Here is a 17,015-nt window from a genome sequence, read left to right on the forward strand (position 1 = left end):
AACTTCGTGAAACCCAGTGATCACGCTGAATGTCTTAAGTCGCTCGCACAGATCCGCATAAGCAGGGCCAGTAAGCAGGCAGCGTGGGGAGGTGGGGCGGGGGGTGGAGCGCTTGGCCGCCGCCTTGGGAGGAAGAAATCTTCAAGTATAAACAAACGGTAAATACTCATCCAGTGGTTAGGCCTTAATTATTGGTGATTTTTACTTTCTTCTTTACACTTCTCCTCACCCAAGATTTGTACAAGGGGCATGTATGAATTCCATAATCAGGGGCATTCCTCGCCGTACTGCGGGCTGGGTGTTGGTGAGGACTCGGAAGAACAACAGCGTACAGCTTTTCTGGGGACTCCTCAAGCTAGCAATAAGCATGACCGATTTCGGGTTATATATATATATATATGTTAATCATGTTGTGTTAATCACCATACATCATTAGTTTTTGATGTAGTGTTCCATGATTCATTGTTTGCGTATAACACCCAGTGCTCCACGCAGAACGTGCCCTCTTTAATACCCATCACCAGGCTAACCCATCCCCCCAACCCCCTCCCCTCTAGAACCCTCAGTTTGTTTCTCAGAGTCCAGTCTCTCATGGTTCTTCTCCCCCACCGATTTCCCACCCTTCACTTTTCCCTTCCTACTATCTTCTTCTTTTTTTTTTTTTAACATATAATGTATTATTTGTTTCAGAGGTACAGGTCTGTGATTCAACAGTCCTACACAATTCACAGCGCTCCCCACAGCACATACCTTCCCCAATGTCTATCACCCAGCTACCCCATCCCTCCTACCCCCCACCACTCCAGCAACCCTTAAGATATAGAGGACTGTGAAGCTTTGCTTGAATTTTGAGAATTAAGATATTTACCAAGGAGTGGCAGGAGTGAGTAAGGAGGACTGGAGAAGATAGATAAAGAATATGGGTAACAGTCAATGGATGAATGTATCAAAACATTTTTCTGATTGATATATATATGATATAATCCATATCTGATTATATTTGGATTATATGTGATCAAATAATATATGGTACAATATATATGATAGGTATAATAATATGATATATGACATAATGATATATGATATGTGTGTGTATATATGTATATGTATATATATATATATATATATATATATATATAACTGAATATTATTCAGCCTTAAAAAAGAATAAAATGGGGACACCTGGGTGGCTCACTCGGTTTAGCGTTGGACTCTTGATTTTGGTTCTGGTTATGATTTCAGGGTGGTGAGATGGAGCCCCAAGTGGGGGTCCCCGCTCAGTGCACAGTCTGTTTGAGATTCTTTCCCTCTGCCCCTCCCACCCTCAAATAAATAAGTCAATCTTAAAAAAAAAAGAATAAACTGCTGTCTTTTGCAACAACATAGATGAAAGTGGGTATTATGCTAAGTGGAATAGGCCAGATAGATAAAGACAAATACTGCATGATATCACTTATATGTGGAACCTTAAAAAAGAAAGTGGAATTCATAAAAACAGACAGTAGAAAAGTAGTTGTCAGGGTCTGGGGGCGGTGCGGGAAATAGGGAGAAGTTAGTAAAGGGAACAAATTTTCATAAAATAAATAAGATCTGAGCATCTAATTTTATAACATGGTGACTATAGTTGATAACCCTGTACGGTATAATTGAAATTTGCTAAGAGAGTAGCACTTAAATGTTCTCACAAAAAAAATTTTTTTAAAGATAAATACATGGGGCACCCGGGTGACTCAGTTGGTTAGCATCTGACTTCATCTCCGGTCATGATCCTGAGATCGAGCCCTATGTCGGGCTCCCCACTCAGCGAGGAGTCTGCTTTTCCCTCTCCCTCTACCCCTCCCCCTGCTTGTGCTCTCTTTCTCTCTCAAATAAATAAAAATCTTTTTTTTAAAAAAAAAAGGTAAGTATATGAAGTGTGGGTGTGTTAACACATGAGGGGAGACCTTTCACAATGCATGCATATATCAAATCATGTTGTACACTTCAAATATCTAACAATTTTGATTGTCATTTATATGTTTCAATAAAGCCGAGGGACAAAACAACAAAGTTGAAACTTTTTTAAAAAGAACACATTTAATGGGGATTTCTTGTCAAGGCAATGTCAGTAATAAGAATAAACAATAGTTAATACTTTTATATAGTGCCAGGCATGGTTCTAAGAAGTTTGTATGTTTTAAGTCACTTAATATTGGTAACAGTGTTATGGTAGTAAGTACTATTGTTATTCCCATTTTACAGATGAAGAAGCTGATGTGCAGGCAGGTTAATTAACTCGCCCTTGCTCACACAGCTAGAGGATCTAACATGGCAAATCCAAATCTCTAGTCCAGACCTCTTTTCTAATCCATCCATCATTCAGCTTAAGGGAAAATTCCACCTGGATATTCCAAGTGAATATTTATATTCAACATGTTCAAACTGAAATTGCCATCTAACCACATGCCTGCACAATCCACCTTTTGCTCCCTATTTCAGTAAATGACGCTGTGGACAGTTCTGTCACTTAGGTTCATAGACGAACCTCAGGGTCTTTCTTGGCTTTTCCTACTCCTGCATCCGTACGTCTATTGACGTTAAGATCCTCTCAACATCTTTCATCAGTTCCCTTCAGTCAGTCACGCTTTGGCTGCCATGGGGTAAGTCCTCAGCTCACCATCACTCAGGTTACTATAAATGTCCCTTGCATTGTATGGTTCATCTCCAGTCTTGACTCCTTCCAAACTGTTTTCCCCCCTGTCCCTACAGTTTTGTAGGACTTCAGTCTTCTCACGTCACAGGGCTGCCTGAATTTGGAGTGGCTTTCAAACTTCTTATAATGAAATAAAGGTCCTTATAATTTTCTAGCTTTATTCCCACTGTCATCATATGCCATAATGTTGCCCACACTTGGCTTTTTATAAGCTCTTTTTCCTGCCTGGAACATACCATTGCCCACTGGAAGAGTTCTACTCATTCTCTAAGATGCACCTCTGCCACCGTGCTTTCCCTGATCCCCCCACCCCCACCCCCACCCCACCCCAACCAAGGCAAAGCCAATAGGCTTTCGCCATGTTCCTGCCATCCCACATATATTCCAGTTACACCTGCTGTTTCCTGTACACAGCCCTTACATCTAAGTCATACCTGCTATCCTCTTCACATCCCATGGACACCCATATCACACTCAGGGTGATGTCCAGGGAGACAGAACTGTATCAAATGTGCCAAGAAACTAAGTTGCGGCCAAGGGAAAGCAGAACCAAGAGAAGGGAATCCTAATGGGGAAGCATATATACTCTGCTCGAAGAATTGTCAACAGTGTCATGCATAGGATTCCCAGGAAGTTGAGAATTTCCTCTGTGGTTGAGTCAAGTTACTTTGGACAGGTCTGCAAAGTGAAGATTGTAGACAACCGATAGGAAATGGAACAGACCAGAAGCACGAAGCCGCACATAGTTGACCACACCACTGGGGCAAGCAGGTCATGGTGGAGGGGTGAGTGGTCTATGCCAATTGGCAGGCACATCAGCAGACTTGCCCACTGAGCATCGTGCTTGGTGACTACAAATAGAGGGTCAAACTTTAGGTTAACTGCTTTTGTCCATTACTAAAAATATGTTAATTTGAGCTTTTTTATTCTTTTCATTTTTTTGGAGAAGATTAACTTGAAATTTAGGTATTTGTTGCCAGCCTACTGTATTCTGTAGCTATTAGCCCAAGATTGTGGCAAGGGCTTGAGCCCAGAGAGTGTCACCCTCTATGAGGAGCCCTTTGTACCATGATCATCCTTGACCTAGCAGTTACAAGCAAGGCTCAGGAGGACTAGGGCGCCTGTGCCTTTGGATACCTCCCAAAGCAGCCTGACACAATCACTTGAAGCCCCACAAACCTGGTATCACTGATATCAGGAAAGCTAACAGGAAACAGAACAGGAGCACAAAGCAGCACATGGCTACAATGCATATCAGGTGGTGAAGGTGAAAACTTTATAAGGCCAATAGCTCAGAGACCAAGATGGCAGAAGATGCTGCCTAAATATTCTGATCACGTAGGAAGAGGGTCAACATGCCCTGAGCCTTGAACCACAGGAAATCAAAATATGCTGAGTTCAAAAATATCCAAATCCCTAATTGCTGCTGATTTAAATTGAGCAGCATATCTTGCATAATACCGATAAATGGCCTTTCTTCAAGGGTGTGCTGACATGACTGTTGGGACCTTGGTGTTTGAATGGCCACAGTGTAGAAGTTACTCTATCAGGGTTATTGGTTGCAAGTAACAGAAACTAACTCTGGCCACGTTAAGGAGAAAAGGAATCAGTGGCTCACCAAATGATGGGAAGCTGGGAGACAAGATACAAGACTTGGAAAATGGGCAGGAATTGAGGCATCTCTGGAGAAAGAGCGGAAAGCATATTTTCTACCTCTTAGTGGATATAATCAGTCTCCTCAGGACATCAGCAGCTTTCCTGCTTTCCTGTTGTGGTACATTGCTTGGACACCCCTGCACACAGCCCAGTTTCTGCAAAAGAATCCCCACTATTCCTTTGCAGGTCCGCTCTGAATTAAAAGTCCCCCATGGCTCAATCTAAGTCACAGGCCCATTTATTGATTTCCTGAGACCCAGTAAGGGAGGCCTTCCCTCTTTCTTTCCACGTTCCTAATGAGGGGCAGGACATAACTTTCTCCAGTATAGCACATTATCATGAGGATTCCCCTAAAATAGTAAGGCCTTAAGATAGAGGCTGCTTGCTGGAAACACAACCCTGAGAAATGGCCTGCATAAAGAATAGACAAGGCATTGCATAATGGGCATACCCAGCCAGATGCACATGAGTTCAAAGCTCGGGGGAGATTGTCTTTGCAATGACAGCTTCATGGTGGTTCTGATAGGAAGTCAGGTTGAGGGATTCTCAAGTCGTGTTGTTTGAACCTCAGTGGATCTAGGCATCTGGGCCCAGGGCAGTTTATGTCACCCCCTTCACCGTGTACTCAAAATCACTTCTCCCATCCAATCAGGGCTTGGTTATCAGGAAGAGACCTTTCCCAAGAAGCTCCTCAATTCTAAGCAGAGCGGGGTTAGGCTACTCCTCCACCTTGCCGGCCACGCCCAGATATGCCTGTAGGGGTGCAATGTTGACAGTCTAGGTTCCAAGCTGAGATCCTAATACACACATATTTTACAGAATTAGCATCATAATATATTTAATTTCACATTCTGCTTTTTTTACTAAACAATATTATATAGATTGTCTCTGGATAGTTGACTATTTTTGAAAAGCATATTGTTTAGCGGCCATGCAATAAGCATCTCAGCCAAACAATGCAAATGATCAGTCAGCATACAACACTGAGGCAGTATGGTGTTGGGGAAGGAATATGGGTCCTAGATGTAGAAAAGCTGAGGACTGATTGCTGGCTCCCGTTTGTGAGCATCTATTTTCTCTAACTCTCAATAACCTTATCTTTAATGTAGAAAAAATAATAGTTTCTATATCATAAAGTTATAGCAAAGACTAAATGAGATAATGCCCATGAAGTACTTTGCATGGACCTGATATGAAATTGGTGGCCCATAACTTTGTTATGAATAATTTTTGTTTGCTTGAATAATTGTTTATGAATAATTTGTTTGTTTTGAATAATTGCAATATCAGTGCTGGGCGGGAGTGTTACTTCCTCCCTCCTATGTGTGTAAATTATGAAAATCTTGTGTTTGAGTCTAAAGTGGACCTAGAGGTCTGAATAAAATTGAAAGCAACTTTCTGAGTCACACTTTGCATTCCGCCATAACTCACACGTAAGAGATGGACTTGATATATAAACCCAACTGAATACCTCAGCGAAGCTATATAACAAAATCATCAGGGCTCAAATAAATTAGATATTTTTGAGATCTCCATGATGTCAGATTTAGAAGTGACCAAACTTTATTTAACTACATGATCAATCATTGACTCTGCAGAGATTTAAGGCATACATTTTTTATTACAAATAAGATGCTTGTTTTGGGGACTTCATTCATTTTTTGGCAAAATTCTGTACGAGGCCAGGGGTTGGGAAATTTTTCTGTAAAGGTCAGTAGTAAATGTTTTAGGTGTTGTGGACCAATATGATCTCTGTGAAAATAACAGTAAATGAATGGGCATGGCTGTATTCTAAATTGAACTTTATTCACAAAAACAGGTGGTAGACCCAATTTGGCCCATTTGCTAACCTCTGTGTTAAACACAAAACTTGAGTTTGTGGAACTTTTCACAGAAGAGGAACTCATGGTGCGAAGCAGAAGACAATAGGTGTTATGGGAGAAGTATGTATAACATGGAGGTGGAACCTCACTTGGCCACTTTGTATAATGGGACGAATGGTACTGGCTAGAAGAGATCTCTGAAACTCATAGCTAAGCTTCTTAGGGAGAGAGATTCAAACACTCACCCTCAATCAAAACAACCAGAATTGTTTGCTTTATGGCAGTAATGTTCAACCTGAAGTATGTTAGACTGAAAAATTTGCTTTATTTTAAATACAATAATGCTTGACCATGTTTCTGGAATGTTGGTATCTCTTCAGGAGATTTGTACCACAATCTATATTCATTATGCTGTCATTATCTCAATAATTTCTTTTCATGTGTAAGCATTTTTTTTTTACCAAAAGGATCGCTTATTAAATTAAGATGAAATGGCAATTAATCTAGAGCATTATCAAAGACAGGAATATGCATTTGTCTGAATCTCTATTTATAAACATCAATGGCCTGTTAATGTACTAATATTTAGGAGGGCAACATGATAAAAGGTTGCCTGCCTCTGTTAGCTCATTTTGTATTAACATATTCTTGCCACCAGTTAGGCAATTAACAGAGACTAAAGGAATACTAATTGTAGGCTTCTCAGCCAGTATGCTGGGTCAACTTTATTCCTAGGAGCTCACTTAGTGAATTTGTAATAATTGTAAGTGATGAAAGTAAGTGACTCTCTTTGAAAAACGTCCTGATACTGTTGTGGAGATAAAGATTAGAGAAAGCCCTTTCTACATGACTTTGTTGTAAAGAAATAAGTGCTTTGGGGCAAAGCAGGGACAGGTGAACAAAATTTTCAGCAAGAGTTATGCTAAGATTGCAAGAGGGGTCCTAAGGGTTGTCAAATTCTTTACAGATGATAATCGTTCTGGAGAAAACAGCTGCAACACAGGTCACCTTTTGATGAACTTAAACAGGTCAAATGCCGCCCTCCAAATAGGACCATGGAGACTAAAGCTCCTGTGAGTTGTTTAAATCCCATGCTAGCCTGATTTCTCTATGTCAATGTTCAGGAGAACCGTCTATGCTTTCTTTGCCCATTTTATATTGTTTGCTTCACATCCAATGAGTGAATATTTTTTAAAATAAATTGACTTTTACCAAAAGCCAACTGAGATTGAGCCCATAGAGGATACTGGAGTTGAGGAACTTCCTGAGACCCTTGGGGCAGACAAGACAGTAGAAAAAACCTACAGCCAGTCAAGTGTCAGGAAGAATGAATAGCTGGGAGATGATAACCGCACCAAGGTGCAGAAAAAAGTTCTGCAACTGTCCTATTAACATACCAGATTTGATTTGACTCCATTATATTTCATCAAATAGTTTAGAAAGCCCCCAGCATAAAACATCATAATTGTAATCATATATTTGGAAATTTAACGTGCACACCATAATGTACCATTAGTTACACAAATAACTAATAATTTGCTAATGACAATATTATGTTAAGTCAGTTTAGGGGCAATTAAAGTGAATGATATTTACATATGCCTAATGAATCACAGTCGATGGCAGATTAAGAGATTCTAATGAATATTCATCCAGACATTCGCAACCAGCTTCACAGTTTATAAACTGAATTATGGTTGATTTGCCCTTTTAAAAATGAATATGTGAATATCTTCTGCATGGAGAGAATGAACAATTGGGCCTGACTGTAAAATTTTTTTAAAGCAATGTACTGGTCAGAACACAAAACATTTTTATGCACTCTCATACCCCCGGCATCTCTGTTCTTTTTTATATCACAGATCAGTGTTGATGAACTATCCCCATTTTCATTCTAATCCATGACATGAAATATAGAAATTGTTTAGTATAAGATTAAATGGAATTCAAGTTTTATACAGCCCCACTGAGGAAATAATTACAGGTAGTTTTTGCCATCGAGGCAGTGAATACAAACTCTATGTCATGCTCTCTCCATCCCCATGCCACTCAGAAGGCTGTTTCGTAGCTCTACTCGGTCACGATAAAATTGGGGGAAGATTTACTATCCTTTCAACTTGGTCATTTAAAAAAATAATAAAACAAACAAAAACACCTTAGTTTGACCCTGTTAATATGATTTAAACCAAACAAAGTTATGATTTGAATATTTACTTTTTCCTAAAGACCATAACCCTTTCCACTTCTACTAGCTGTTCCTCAGAAATTTTGTGAGTCTTATTCCTGTGGCAAAGATGAAGATCGAACTCTCTTAGTCTTTCTCAAGATCCTACAATAGGTCTATGAGGGACCAGATGTCTACAGCTCTTATTTCTGTTTCATCTTACATTAGACAAGATTGTCTCTGCTGTTTTATGTTATAAAGGTATTCATTATTGCTAGCATTTTTCTCTCATAGGGAGTTAGAAGCTGGAATCCAATCATCTTGGTCTCTGGGACTGCAGTAAGATAATTGAGTGAGTGTGTCCTGGATGGCTGCCCACATAAGATGTCAAACTCCAAATAATAGCATGACAAAGGGAACCTCCCAAACAGACAGGTGGTGTAAAGACATGGGGTAAACTTGGAAGCTGACATTTTACTTTGCATACTTCCACATGTAGCTTAATAGTTTCATTGCATGTTATTAAAGCTTTTAAAGATCAACTAGCTTGACACGTGTCAAAGTTAAAGACTTTCTACTTTTCAAAAATAATGCCAATAGAGTATGTATTATCTGTTATGTTAAGAAAAGAATTCACTCTTGCTCTCTTACTCCTCTCATTCTTGCTTTTGCTCTCACTTTATTTGCCAGGTGTTCATTTATTTTTTATGTGGGGTTTGGCACTTTTAAAAGTCTTATAAGTATTTCCTCAGTCTTATAAGCCTTTATGTGTAAGTCTTACAAGTATTTTACAGGCAAAATCATCAATGTAACATTGATATTTTTAGAGTTTTGTATCAGGAGGAGGAAATCGGTGCCTTGGAAACAGCTTGGTGTCCTCCTGGGCAAAGTACAAGGTATTTACGAGATGGGATAAATGGGATTAACCCAGAACCCCTTTTACCCCAGGAATGCATCCTTCACTTGCCTCTACTTGGAGCCATAGGGTCTAGATGGCGGCCATTTAAGTCAGATTACACATTATATAATTTGGGAAATAACAAGTTGGCAAGCTAATATGTTACTGTGGACTGGTATATCCTATTGACTCCATCTCACCCCTTCTCAATCACAGGGATAGCGTTTGGAGGAATGGTCCAGAGGACTGCAATATATATTGGTGGAGATCAGGAGCCAGGCTTGCTATTCTGGGCCTCTAAGCACTACAGCAGAGGACTCTGGGCAGTCCAGTGACTGGGCACCCAAAGTGAATGCTCAAAGCTGGTGAAGGTGTCCCAGGAACTCATGGAGGTGATGAGGAGATGGAACAGGCCAAGAAAGAGCTTGATGTCCTTTCATTCTACTCATGGAAGAATCACTCCACTGCCAACCCTCCTATATGTCAGGGTTTCTTGTGAGATTTCATTTTGGAAGCTGTGACACTATTACAGGTGGGGAGCTGTGGAGAAAAAAAAAAGGCAAATAATACCAATAACAAAAGTACTGTCAAACAGATGTTTGAAAATTACTAGGATAAAAAAAACACTAAGAAAAAAATATATATTAAAGGAAAACTTCAAAACTCCTCCTACTTGAAGAGGTGTCCAATGGTAGGTATAATGAAATGTACTTACTTTCTTCTCCACTACTGTAAGAATTCTTCAGGGAAATGAAATGTTCCACCTCAACTTTGCCCTAACGCTTTCTTTGAGAGCAGGACGTGGACATTTCACTGTGGCAATTATCACTAAACACCTTCTCCCCCTAACACACGCATGGCTCTATAGCTTTAAGGTGTTTCTCCTTTTTATCACAACCTCCCTTCCTACTCTTCATGGACCTACTATACACTGTGAGCTATCAAATCTCATCTCAGGATTAGAGAAGCTGGCTGTTTACATCAACTTCCTAGACAACTTTTTTTTCTTAATCTCATGCCATTTTCATATGGCACAAGACAGCATTGAATGAGTTCAGAGAGCTTTCCGATGGTCTTAAGGTATGAAGGATGGTAAGGGTATGTTAAGGAATGTGAACAACTATGGTCCACTCAAAATGAGGTTCACATGAATAAATCCGGGACACATTCATGAATTTGGTCAGAGTTATGGGCAAAACAGCAGGGGCACTGACATTTCGAATGGGCATAATTGTTATGATTTTTCTGCATCATTGAAAAATTTGGCCATTTGAACTTCCATAAAAAGTCACAGACTGCTCTGTGAGATAATCATTTGTTTTGTAGTCTTTAAGTTGGGATTTCTTCATAAACTCTTATATATGTCTTGCATATTAGACTCACCTGATATATTGTTGTAATTTGGTATTCTGACATTGAATAGCTTGGAAGAACATAGTTCATTTTACAGATGAAGAAAACAAGCCAGCAAAGAGTGAAGTTTTTCAAAATCAACACGCAAGTTAGTCGAGTTTCAAACCCTTGCTTCACAGGCAGGATAAGGTTTTGCTCTTGTTCAGAAATTCTGCATAGAAATGATGCTCATTGTTTTGGAGTATGGTCACCAAGTAGCCAAATAGAACCCTTCCACTATACCCTCTGCAAAAAGCTTTATCTGGGCTCAATTGAACACCTTGATTCTTCTCATCATCTGACTTAGCCTCCCTGCATGGCCTGGGCTGCTGCATACACAGGTTGGTGGCAACTCATGTGCCACATTCTGAACTGTCATATCCAGTGTGGGCCTACAGAAAGGGCAACCTGAGTCTCTTCTTAATGGACCAGAGATCAAAGTGAGTAGGTTTCCAGGCTCAGAAGTTCTTTAAGGGTCGGAATAGTATGAAAAATACAAAAATATAGACTTTTGTCCATCCTCCCTATGCAAATGAAGTTCCCAGGAATGAAGAGTGATCATATCATTCTTTTGTTCAAAAATTCAGTGATAGTAAAGATGTCAATTCTCCCCCAAATTAACTACAGATTTAAAGGAATTCCAATAAAATTCTCAACAGGAGTTTTTGAAAGTATAAAACAAGTAAATACTAAAGTTTATATGAAAAGGCATAGAAACCAGAATAGCTCAAACAATTTTGAAAACAAGAATAAAGTTGGAGGAATCACATTATCCAATTTTAAGACTTACTATAAAGCTACAGTAACCAACACACTGTACATTGGCAAAAGGGCAGTTAGATTATGAAACAGAATATATAATTTAGAACTAGACCTACCATATAAATATGGCCGCTTCAGTTTTGACAAAGAAACAAAGAAAATTCAATAAAAAACAGTACATCTATAAGCAAAAACAAAAACAACAAACCCACATCAAAACCAAAAACAAAAAAACTATCTTCACACTTTGTACAAAATTAACTAAAAAGACCTAAATGTAATACATGAAACTATAGAACTTCTGGAAGAAAACACAGGTAAAAAGCTTCATGACCTGGAGTTAGGCAAAGAGTTTGACAGGGTTCAGAACACCCTATCCCAAAATATGGCCCATTGGCATACTGAATATTTTAAGCTGAAGGAATCTAAGAAAACACAGGCATAGGAGGGACTTTATAACATCCCCCTTCTTTCCTAAAGCAGGTCATAAGATCCTCATGTGAGAGGTGCCTTCCCTACCCCTGGAAGAAAGGAGCATCCTTATCTCTGAAGATGGAGGGGAATGGGGATGAATCCGAATGAAATTGCTGTTTCCCCCAGTTTACTACCTTTGGCTCATACCCTTTGGTCCTGTCACCTTTTCCATGACTTTCCACTCTTCATCAAGCCTAATATAAATATGCTCAGGTTTAACTGTTTCTTTGAGTTTTCATTTCCTTATGAGGTCTCCGATGTCACATAAAACTTACGTTAAATAAATTTGGATGCTTTTTGCTTGTTAATCTGTTTTGTCAGTTCATATTACAGAACCCCAGCTAGAGAACCTAAGAGGGTAGTAGGAAAAAAGAGGGTTTTTCCTCCCCTGCAAGTTCTTAGACATGACATCAAAGACAGGATCCATTAAAAAAAAAATTGATAAATTGAACTTGCCCAAAATTAAAAATTTAGCTTCCTAAAAGATACAGGAAAGAGAAGTAATAAACTGGGAGAAAATATTTGCAAGTCACATATCTAACACAGGACTTGTATCCAAAATGTATAAACAATACTCAAAATTCAACAATAAGAAAACAAACAACCCACTTTAAAAAAGCCAAAAGATTTGAATAGGTACTTCATCAAAGAAGATATACAGAAGCAAATAAGCACATGAAAAAAATGTTCAACCTCATTAGCCAGTGCTGAATGTAAATTAAAGTCACAATAAAATACAAAAACATACCAATCTTAAGGCAAAAAAAAAAAAAAGTGGAAAAACAACTTATTAATTCCAAATACTGACAAGGATGAGAGCAACTGAAATCATCACACATTTCTGATGGGAATGCAAAGTGATATAGCCACTCTGGAAATCAGTTTGGTAGTTTCTTACAAAGTTAAATATATATTTACCATATGACCCAGAAATCTTACTCCTGAGTATTTACCCTAAAGAAATAAAAATGTATGTTTACACAGACACTTGTACCCAAGTGTTTACAGCAACTCTATCCATAATCATCAAAAACTGGAAACAGCCCAAATATCTTAATTTAACAGATGAATACAATGGAATACCATTCCACAGGGCATAAGTAGTTGGTACACATAACAATTTGGAAGAATCTCAAAAGCACTAAACTGAGTAAAAGGAGCCGGTCTCCAAAGGTTACATGCTCTTCCATTGGAGAGGTTACCTAACCAAGTAGAATCCACATGATCCCATTCATGTGACATTCCCAAAGGGCAGGCTACGGTGAGGGAGTACCTGTCAGTGACCACTGAGGCTAGGGATAGGAGAGAGGAGTTACTACAAAGGGCTAGCACAGGGGAGAGTTTTGCCATGATGAAATTGTTTTGTATCCTAATTGTGTTGATAGATACAAAGGGTATGTACATGTTAAAATTCACAGAACCACACACACACAATAATCTATTAATTGTATGTTAATTAAAAAAAACTTTTAGTGGAATTCTGTTTCCTACTCTACCAAATCTACACTTTTTCTGCCTCCTCGTGAGACTCTGCACAATCTGCTTCCTCACTTTGTCATATTTTTAGGGATGTTTTCTTGTTGTCCCGTGTGTGACCTCTGGTACACCCTCAAACTATCCATCTTCTACGCTTTTATGAACAAAATTGATCCCCTACAAAAGGCTCGGCACCATGCTAGCCTTGGAGGTGTGAGATTTTCTCAACTATGATATCCTCTCCTCTTCCTTTTGGCCAATTCAAGTGCCACTAAAGTCTTTGCCAAGTCTGTACTCTGGTCATTCCTGCAACTCTGGCCACTACTCTCTCAACCCTCTTGTTCTCTGTCGTTTACACCAGGACCCTAACACTACACTGTGGTCATATGGTACACAATTCTGTTGCATTTCTCTAACTCGGTTTTAGGTTCTTTGAAAACAAAAACTTATGCTTGTTTGCTTACTTTTTCAGTCAAACCTCAAATGATCAAACATCTCTTCACACCGAATAAGCGCCCTATACATACCTCACTATTTCAAACATGTATTGGCATGAAGATGAATGAGTAGCTGCTAATCCGTGGGAAATATGAACATAGTTCCGAATTTGAAGGAGATTTAAGTTTTTCTTATTTCTAATTCCACTGCTTCTCTTGACATCATTATAAACTCTTTGCCTTGCCTGACTCTTTTTAGCAAGAACTATATCGCTGTATTCACACTTCGCTTCACACCCTCGACCCTTTCCCTGACCTTTGTCTCTCAGAAACCTGAACAGTTTTTCTTTTATTCTCTGACTTGTGGATGACTTACAGTTTTCACTTAATTCTACCACGTTTCCAGGACTTTCTCAAGACTAGGTGGTTTATACCCTGCATATGTCTTCTCCCCACCTCATGAATTTCTCTTTGCATTTTAAAATCCGAATTTGTTGTTTCTACTTTTTGCATGGTTAGGGACAGATGGTAAGACTAATCCAATCTTGAAGTACTGAGCATTATTGTGTACTTGCCCTTTCTTCCTTTGGTCATATGTTAGTATCCAGTTGTGAATTCCTCCATCCACTTCTGACCTAGAGTTCCTGTTTTGTCTCTCTCTCTTTGTCCTCCCTCACTATCTTGATGTGAGCCGTGGCTGTTGTAAGCCCATTATAATCATACTATCACGTTGGACAGTTGGAGGGGAAATGCTACTTCTTAGAGAAGCTTGAAGGCCCAGGGACTTAGATTTGAGGTTCTTGATTTTATTTTTACCTTGGTCCTGAAAAGTCATGCAAAGGCTCTTCACTATTTCCGTATATAAAATAACCTGGGTTTAAGTGGCATCCTTTCAGCTGAGCATGGCCATTTCTGTTTTCTGGAAGGAGTTTGACCAGAAACAAGAGGTAGATAAATGTGGTCCTAACAGAAAAGTGAGGCCACAGAGGACTGGGAAAGCAGAGAACCCCAAAGAAAACACGGCCTATGCTTCCCCCCATCCAAGACAAGTAGCAAACCTCGGTCCTCTGAGAAGTAATTTCTTTGTCTGCATGCTCATCACAATTAACTTGATAACATTGCTTCAGCAATGTTAGCAACAAAATCAGCAGCAGGACATTTCCTCAGTTGAAGACAAGTCAGTGTCTGCTCACCCAACCTCCACTTCAGAACAAAAAAAGAAAATACAAATATCCTGCAATGTAGCCACGTTTGCAGTCTTGTGGCTGAAGCCCACATCTGATGGCCACCTTGACACCAAAGGAGTGAATTCACAATTCACCAAAAACAGTAGTTTTGTTAGTGGACAAATTCAAGGTGATTCAAGGTGAGTAAAGTGTGGGCAAATTAGAGCCAGAGAGGAAATGTGGACAGTTATACTTCAAAATGTTAACAACTAAGTAGCTCTCAACAGCCCAGGTTTTAATGGTTTTATCCTTTAGGTGTGTTAATCTGTGTTTACTAAATTTTCTACAACTATGCTGTTTAGTTTTAATGAAAAAAAAAGTTATATTTTACTGAATTGCTATATGGGTCTGCATTGTTTCTTTTTTAATTTAATTTAATTTTTTTTTAAAGATTTTACTTATTTATTTGACAGAGACAGACACAGCAAGAGAGGGAACACAAGCAGGGGGAGTGGGAGAGGGAGAAGCAGGCTTCCCGCGGAGCAGGGAGCCCGAAGTGGGGCTCGATCCCAGGACCCTGGGATCATGACCTGGGCTGAAAGCAGATGCTTAACGACTGAGCCACCCAGGCACCCATGGGTCTGCACTGTTTATCTTCTTAACAGGACATATTACTTTTATTTTTATTATTTTTATTTTTTTAGGACCTATTACTTTTAAAATAAAATGATAATCATTCCTACTGTTTTAAACAAGTAGTCTGGAGCGGCACCAAGAAGAGGCAGGACTTTGGTAAGGGAAAATGAGCAATCATTGATTTTAGAGGGAACAAGTGGCTGTCTGACCTCAGAATGGAATCATCAGAATGGGGATTGAGGAAAGAAAAAGGATTTCAATTAAGAAAAAGACGCTACCTGTATTCATTCATCCATCCATTCATTCATTCATTCAGTGAAACTTCCCAAGTATGCACTCTTTGGTAAGGATATAAAATCATTTTGAAATCTGGAAAGGAGGTCTTACAAATCCTGCATAAGTTGTTGGAATAGGGTACAAGTGGAAATTCACATCCCTTTTCCTTCATATAGAGAACAAAAATAAAGTAAAATTTCTTTTAAGTTAAAAATACATACCCACCCTCAAAAACAAGAAAGCATCTCTGTGGTCCAGAAATAAGACAGAGAGGGATGATGGGGGCTCTAGGGTTCTGGGGGCTAGAATAGGAAACTGGCTACAGTTTCTAAGAGTTCCCCGGGCAAAGGGAAGAGACCATGAACTTCTGGCCTGGAGTCAGGCTGGCTGTGCAATACAGAGGGCCAGGGCAAGGTGCCCTTCCTAGAAAATGGAGGTAGGAAAAGCTGCCATTATGATCTGGGGCTGTGACCAATAACCATCCGCTGCCTGGGATGTCACAAGGGAAAAGTTGGGGTCCTCCAACCAGAGCTTGTGCCCAGTAGCATGCTGGTGGGGAGGTGGGATCAACAATCCTCCCGTAGACAAGACACCCCAACTGCCCACACCCACACACAGCTTGGTTCTGAATGAAAACCTAGGCCAGGTGTGCGGCAACCACAACTTCTCAGGCAAGAAGAGGCCAAGAAAAGAGGGGCAAGAGCACCAAAAAAAGGAAATTTCCACTCAAGGTGGTGTGATGATTACAAATTTATTTTATTTTTTTAAGACTTTTTTCATTTGTTTGAGAGAGAGAGCATGAGAGAGCACAAGTAGGGGGAGAGGGAGAAGCAGGCTCCCTGCTGAGCAGGGAGCCCCATATGGGGCTTGATCCCAGGACTGTGCGATCATGACCTGAGCCAAAGGCAGATGCTTAACCCATGGAGCCACCCAGGTGTCCCTGATTACAAATTTAAAATGTAGAAAAGAAACTCATACCATAATTGATGGCCAAAGCACTCAATGAATCAGGAATTCATTCTTAAAAGAATGGAAATAAACTTTATTTTGTTTAAGATTTTATTTATTTATTTGAGAGAGAGAGCACGGGTAGGGAGGTAGGGACAGAGGGAGAGGCAGAGGGAGAAGCGGACTCCTCGCCGAGCAGGGAGCCTGACACTGGG

At 39.7% G+C, this 17,015-nt stretch overlaps 1 long non-coding RNA gene across 2 annotated transcripts; it reads left to right on the plus strand.

The window, feature by feature from the left end:
* Positions 1-770: 770 nt before the first annotated feature.
* Positions 771-9,786, plus strand: LOC141372915 (uncharacterized). 2 transcript variants are annotated; one of them, XR_012378436.1, is made up of 4 exons: positions 821-923; positions 7,139-7,244; positions 9,163-9,231; positions 9,450-9,786. It is a non-coding gene; the product is annotated as an uncharacterized lncRNA (long non-coding RNA). The 2 variants fall into 2 exon arrangements; XR_012378437.1 differs by lacking the exon at positions 7,139-7,244 and having other exon boundaries at positions 771-923.
* The last annotated feature ends 7,229 nt before the right edge of the window (positions 9,787-17,015 follow it).

The sequence above is a fragment of the Callorhinus ursinus genome, unplaced genomic scaffold (assembly GCF_003265705.2).
Source record: "Callorhinus ursinus isolate GAN/ISIS: 27379988/994484 unplaced genomic scaffold, GSC_fseal_2.0 scaffold6, whole genome shotgun sequence".
NCBI classification, from domain to species: domain Eukaryota; kingdom Metazoa; phylum Chordata; class Mammalia; order Carnivora; family Otariidae; genus Callorhinus; species Callorhinus ursinus.